This window comes from Emydura macquarii, unplaced genomic scaffold, assembly GCF_026122565.2.
Source record: "Emydura macquarii macquarii isolate MOO-44397 ecotype Brisbane River unplaced genomic scaffold, CSIRO-AGI_Emac_v2 contig_1676, whole genome shotgun sequence".
Lineage (NCBI taxonomy): Eukaryota > Metazoa > Chordata > Testudines > Chelidae > Emydura > Emydura macquarii.
The window spans coordinates 2,396,836-2,403,223 of NW_027131813.1; the positions used below are offsets into that span (position 1 = coordinate 2,396,836).

The 6,388-nt window shown below is 43.0% G+C and overlaps 1 long non-coding RNA gene across 1 annotated transcript; it reads right to left on the reverse strand.

Moving 5' to 3' along the window:
* Window positions 1-212: 212 nt before the first annotated feature.
* Window positions 213-6,026, reverse strand: LOC137158424 (uncharacterized). The gene is made up of 3 exons (XR_010921416.1): window positions 5,984-6,026; window positions 4,540-4,630; window positions 213-431 (listed from the first exon to the last, which is right to left on the reverse strand). It is a non-coding gene; the product is annotated as an uncharacterized lncRNA (long non-coding RNA).
* Window positions 6,027-6,388: the final 362 nt, after the last annotated feature.

The following is a 6,388-nucleotide window of genomic DNA, read 5'->3' on the forward strand; positions in this document are numbered from 1 at the left end:
CAAATGAAAACAGAACTTCTTTGGGTTTTGGAAAATTTGGCCATAAACAAGAATGTTGTTTTGCCAAAGATTCTATTTTCTCAAAATTCTCAGATTTGGATGGTTGAAAGCAGCGTAGTTTTTCTCTTCCCATTTTTACCAAGTTAAACCTGAAAAAAAAATTTGAAAACGGACTTTTCTCAAAGAAATTTTTATTTCAACAAAATAGCCATTTTCCATCAGAACAACTTTTTGATGGAAAATTTTCAACTAGTCCTAGATGTCTCCTGTGTGCGTGGGAGAGGAGGACAAAAGTACTTCAGCAGATGGATGCTATTCCTCACTCCCAGATGACTGTATCCTGTTAAGTCTCATCCATTTCCCAGTAGCACAACTCCAAAGAGGTAACCATTTCCATCCGTCTTCTTACAGCCACCATTTATATTGTTCTTCTGTTAACAGAAACAAACTTGAGATTTCCCAAATTCCCTCCAACCCCAAGAAGCTGGATGTGAAGGTGGATGAATTCCCCCTGCCAATCTGGCTTCCAGGGTAAATGTCACATGGGAAGGAGCAATGAACAATCAATATTGAATAAGTGGAATGTGTGTGTTGTGAGCTGAATCAATGGGTCAACATGACATTCATGGGTGATAAGTTGCAAACAATGTGCAATTCAAGATAATTAATTTATGCTCCTCCCTGCGCCTTGCTCTATACTAGGAAACTTTCTATAAATACAAAGACTGCTCCGCTTCATCATTTAAAGACCCTCTTTGTTTCTCTTCTCTCTAGGCTTGCTGAGATCCCAGCAGACCTGGAGCCATGAAGATCCTCTACCTTGTGTTTGTTGTTCTCTTAGTGGTCTCTATGGCCACCACAGGTAAGAGGAAAGCATAACAGACAGCAAACATGGTTCCTGGTGGGGATGAGGATAAAATAATGGTGTATCACTGTGTGACACTGTGTGTCACTGGGGATATGCTCATATAACTCAGAGGAGAATTTGCTCCTTCAGTATTAAACTCGATTAAGCTTTGGTACATCTCACTGAATATAGCACTTTTCAGTTTCCTTTGATTGGGGAACTAAAGGCCTGTTTGTCCAATCACACCGGCTTTATGCGGTTGTATCTCCATTGAATTCAATGCAATTACTCCTGATTTAAGTAAAAGGAAAGTCGGGCCCCAAATAGCTGCCTACCATTAGCTCTCACCCCAAGGATCATCTGAATGATAAATCAGAAAAAGGAGTCAAGAAACAGTTTCAGATTCTGCTCCCTGGTCAAATCCTGCTCCTGTCTACGAATGGGACTGAATTAAGACAGCCGAACTCCTTTGAGACCCTTCCCAATAAGAGTACCAAGGAGGGAAGGGAACTCCAGAGATGACAGGGTTTGTGGGGAGCTGCCAGGAGGAATCCCCCTGAAGTAGAAGGACTGTTTTTAGAAACACTTTTGCCTTTTCTCCTGTCTGGATACATTGATCCTGGGCAAGATAACGGAGAGGCTGATACAGGACTCAATTAATAAAGAATTAAGGGAGTGTAAGGTAACTAATGCCAATCAATATGGTTTATGGAAAATAGATCCTGTGACACTAACTTGATTTTTTTTTTTTTTTAATTTCAGGTTTGGTTGATGAAGATAATAGTGTTGATGAAATATACTTAAATGTCTGTAAGGCATTTCACTTGGTACAGCATGACATTTTGATTAAAAAAACTAGAACAATAATCAATTAACATGGCACACATTAAATTGATTAAAAGCTGGCTAACTGATAGATCTCAAAAGATAATTGTAAATGAAGACTCATCATTGAATGGGTATGTTTCTAGTGGTATTCCACAAACACTGGTTCTTGGTCCGACACTATTTAACATTTTTAGTAATGACCTTAAAGAAAACATAAAATCATCACTGATAAAGTTTTACAGATGACACAAACTGTGAGAGTGATAAAAAACGAAGAGTACAGATCACTAATGTAGAGCTAGCCAGATCACTTGGTAAGGTGGCCCAAGCAAATAATATATGTTTTAATATAGCTGAATGTAAATGTATACATCTAGGAACAAAGTATGTACTTATATGATGGGGAGTCTACCCTGGGAAGCAGTGACTCTGAGAAAGATTTGGGGTCATGGTGGATAATCAGGTAAACATGAGGTCCCAGTGTGATGCTGTGGCCAAAATAGCTAATGCAATCCCTAGATGCACAAACAAGGGAATCTCAAGTCTAAGTGGAGTGGTTCTTTTACCTCTTTATTGGCAATGGTAAAACTGCTGCTGGAAAACTGTGTCCAGTTCTGGTGTCCACGATTCAAGAAAGACGTGGATAAATTGGAGAGGGTTCAGAGAAGAGCCGTGATAATGATTAAAGGATTAGAAAACATACTTTATAGTAATAAACTCAAAGAGCTCAGTCTATTTATCTTAATAAAGAGAAGGTTCAGAGGTGATTGATCAGTCTATAGCACCTACCCAGGGAACAAATATTTAGTAGTGGACTCTTCAGGCTAGCAGAGAAAGGTATAAGACAATCCAATAGCTGGAAGTTGAAGCTAGACAAATTCAGACTGGAAATAAGGCGTACATTTTTGACAGTGAGGGTCACGAGCCATTGGAACAACTTACCATGAGTTATGGCAGATTCTCCATCACTGACAATTATCAAATCAAGATTAGATGTTTTTCTAAAAGATCTGCTCTAGGAATTATTTTGAGGATGTTCTCTGGCCTGTGCTATACAGGAGATCAGACTAGATATCAAAATGGTGCCCTCCGGCCTTGGAGTCTTTGAACCAAGAAGAGATTTTGGTCCCTCACTACTAAACAGGACTGAATATCAATGTACCTCACTGTAAACAGCAGCGTCAATTGCCTCTTATTCGGAAACTTAAGGCCTGATTGTCCAATCACCCCAGCTTTACATGAGTGTATTTTCATCAAATATAATGCAGTTACCGCTGAAATATCTGCCTCCCTTTACCTCCCGCCCATACACCACCTGAACAACAAAAGGTTGCCAAGAAACAAACGTTCGGATTCTGCTCTCCAGTCTGATCCTGCCCATTTTCTGGGCCTGGGAAGAGAGCAAAGGTGGGACCTTATCTCCAGTGTTAGGAGACCAGGGCCAGAATGGCATCTGCCCTGAAATTAGCTCCCACGAATATTCAGCAAGGAATACCAAATTCGAGCCACCTGCTGCTCAGTTGTGATCTTAAAGCCAATGGCCTGCATTGGGTAGTCCATGGGCTAGTTTGCCTTCCCTTCATTATATTTAGCTGCCTTTATTATATTCAGCAGTCATGCCAGGAACCTACAGGCCTGTATCCTGTAAGACTTTAGCGTCAGTGAGTTAGCATAAGGCTTGAGGCCTATGAATGTTGAACAGATAAATGGCCCAACAGAAAACCCCAAGTACCGGGGATCTGAAAATAGAGTGTTTACGGGGTATTTCTGACTACAGGAACATGACCCAGCCATAAGGGTGTCATGGCAACAGATTTACACCCATAACAGGTACATGAGCTACCGCTGCCAATATCTAACCACAAGAGGGCAATGGCAACAAATTAACGTATATGACAATGAGTTGAGATCATTGATATACTAACCTATAGGAGAAGGACACTCCAGCATTAGTAAGACGAGGAAATACAAACAAGGAAAAGAGGGAAAACCCCCACTGACTATGCATCAAACACCGTGGAGTCAGCGTATGGTATTATAAAAGTTCTGTCCCAGCCTAGGGACAGTAGGAGAAAGAGATGTAGCCCTGGGGGAGGTACCAGAATGATGGCCCTGGTGATGAGGGGGGGAAGATGGTGGTGATGAGGAAGATGATGGCCAACAGTGCAGGCTGATCTATAAGGGATGGTGTGAGTAGATGGCTGCGTGGATGTACAGCTAGGATGTTTGTGACTGTGCTAAATGTATTAATAAACTAGTTGTAAATATAGAAGAATCTCTATAGTGCACATCGGGGTTCCCAACTATATAATAATTTGAATAATACTGGGCTTGATCTTAGGACAAGAACCTGCCAACTCTAGTAATCAATATAATGCCTATATCTATATATAGATGTGTATAGCTAGAGAGATTAGGCTACAAGTGAGGGTGGTGTGGGACTGCCCTGGCCCAGGGGGAGTATGGGGGGGTGTTGTACCTCAAGAAGGGAGCTAGAACTCCCAGGCAGGCCCTCAGGGTTTACTGTGCCCACTGCTACACCCCTTCAGTAGCTGACAAGCTCTGATGGCCAATATGGGGTGAGACACTTTTCCTCCTCCCCCTCTCCCTCCTTGGAGTGTATAGTGCCATGGGGAAGGGGGGGGACCAGCCCCTTTGTTCAGAAACTTAGGGACTGTGATTCTGCCTGGCCTCTTGAGGGGGGGGGGGATGGATGCAAGAGGGAGATTTGTCACCCCATCCTTGGGCACCTACAGAATGGCCATGTCAGATGGGCACCACCTATTCTACCCAAGAAGTGAGCTTGTTCTGTGATCTGCATATGTGTGCAATGCTCTGCTTTTCCACAGGGCCTTAATACATACCTACCCTTTCTTTCCCTTGTGCAGGGTATGGGGTACCCCGGGACACACAGGACTGTGTGAAATTCGGTGGTGTCTGCAAACTGTCTTGTACCTATGACACAAACAGAATTGGGTGCTGCAATAACAGTGCGTGGCAGTGCTGTAAACAATAGAAACCAGAGGAAGCCTGAAAAACCCTGCTTGGGATGTGCAGAATCAACAGAACAAGCTGTTATACTCCTGGGCCTTCCATCCACTTATTAAACAAAAGGACATGACGTGACCCTTGCTGTGTCCTGTGTGCTGCTGTGATTCTTGTCTGGTAGTAGTATAACACTAGCACCTAGATTTCTCAAGAGCAGGGTTGCATTGCATGGGGCACTGTACCAACACAGTAAGAGACAGGCCCTGCCCCAAATGGGGTTTACAATCTGAATAGACAAAGGAAGAATTATGAATCCCACTTTACAGATGGGGAACTGGGGCCCAGAGAGATGAATTGATTTTCTGATGGCCACACAGGATCTTCTGGGGTCAATTATCCACCTGTAGCAGGTTTGCACAAGGCCCCTGCTGATCGGGTCCTCTGTGCCCACAAACCACTTGTAGACGTCAGCTTCGTGCTCCCACCAGTGCTATTTATTTACAACTTATGACCCACCACCATCTATTAATATACAGTCCTGCCTAACAGCCCCAGGTCCTCACTGCTCCAGCCACTGTAAGGTGCTACACTGAGGGAAGAAAAAACAAATTCACCAATACAGAATGGGGGATAACTGGCTTGGCAGTAGCACTGCAGAGAAGGATCTGGGAGTTCTGCTGGATCAGAACTTCAGCATGAGTCAGCAGTGCAACGGTGTTGCAAAAAAAGCAAATGCAATCTTAGGTTGCATTAATAGAGGCATAGCATGCAAGTCACGGGAGGTGATAGTACCGCTCTACTCAGCGCTGGTTAGGTCTCAGCTGGAGTACTCTGTCCAGTTTTGGTCACTAATGTATAGAAAGGATGTGGAGAAACTGGAACGGATTGACAAAGATGATCAAAGGGATGAAATGCAAGCCATAGGAGCAAAGGCTGAAGAAACTAGGGATACTGAGTTTGGAAAAGAGGAGATTCAGTGGAGACAGGATAGCGGTCTTCAAATATTTGAAAGCTGCCATGAAAAAAGATGGAGAAAAGTTGTTCTCTCTTGCCACAGAGGGCAAGACAAGAGGCAATGGGTTCAAACTACAGCATAGCAGATTTAGATTAAGTATTAGGAAAAACTTCCTAAGAACAGTAGGACAATGGAACAGACTGCTTCGGGAGGTTGTGGAAGCTTCTTCACTGGAGGTTTTCAAAAGGAGGCTGGATGGTTTAGACACAACAAATCCTGCATCTTGGCAGGGGGTTATGGGCCCATCTAACCCTATGATTCTATGAAAGTCGCACAGGAAGTTGATGGCAGAGCAGGGAACTGACCTGGAGTTTATGATGACAACTCTAACCATTGGATCATCCTTCTTCTCTGTCCTCGTAATGTGACCCTGTGAATCACAGAAAGTCAAACTGGCTACTTCTTTTCATGAGACTATGCTCTTAATGATGTCAAGAGACTCTTAAGTCCCTCTGATTCAGCAATTTTGCTCCATAAAGTCCTGATTTAAACTTGAAAAGTTATACCAGTTTCGCTATGTCCGTTAGGGGCGTGATTTTAAAAAAAACTGATATAGTGATACCAGTACAACCCCTAACATGGGTGCAGTCGTACAAAGGTAAAGCTTATTTCTGTTCCCGAACCAGAATAAGTTATACTGGCATAAGCGCCTTTTATACCCATATAACTGCCATATGAAAACTTTTATACAGTGTAGAAGAATGACTCAC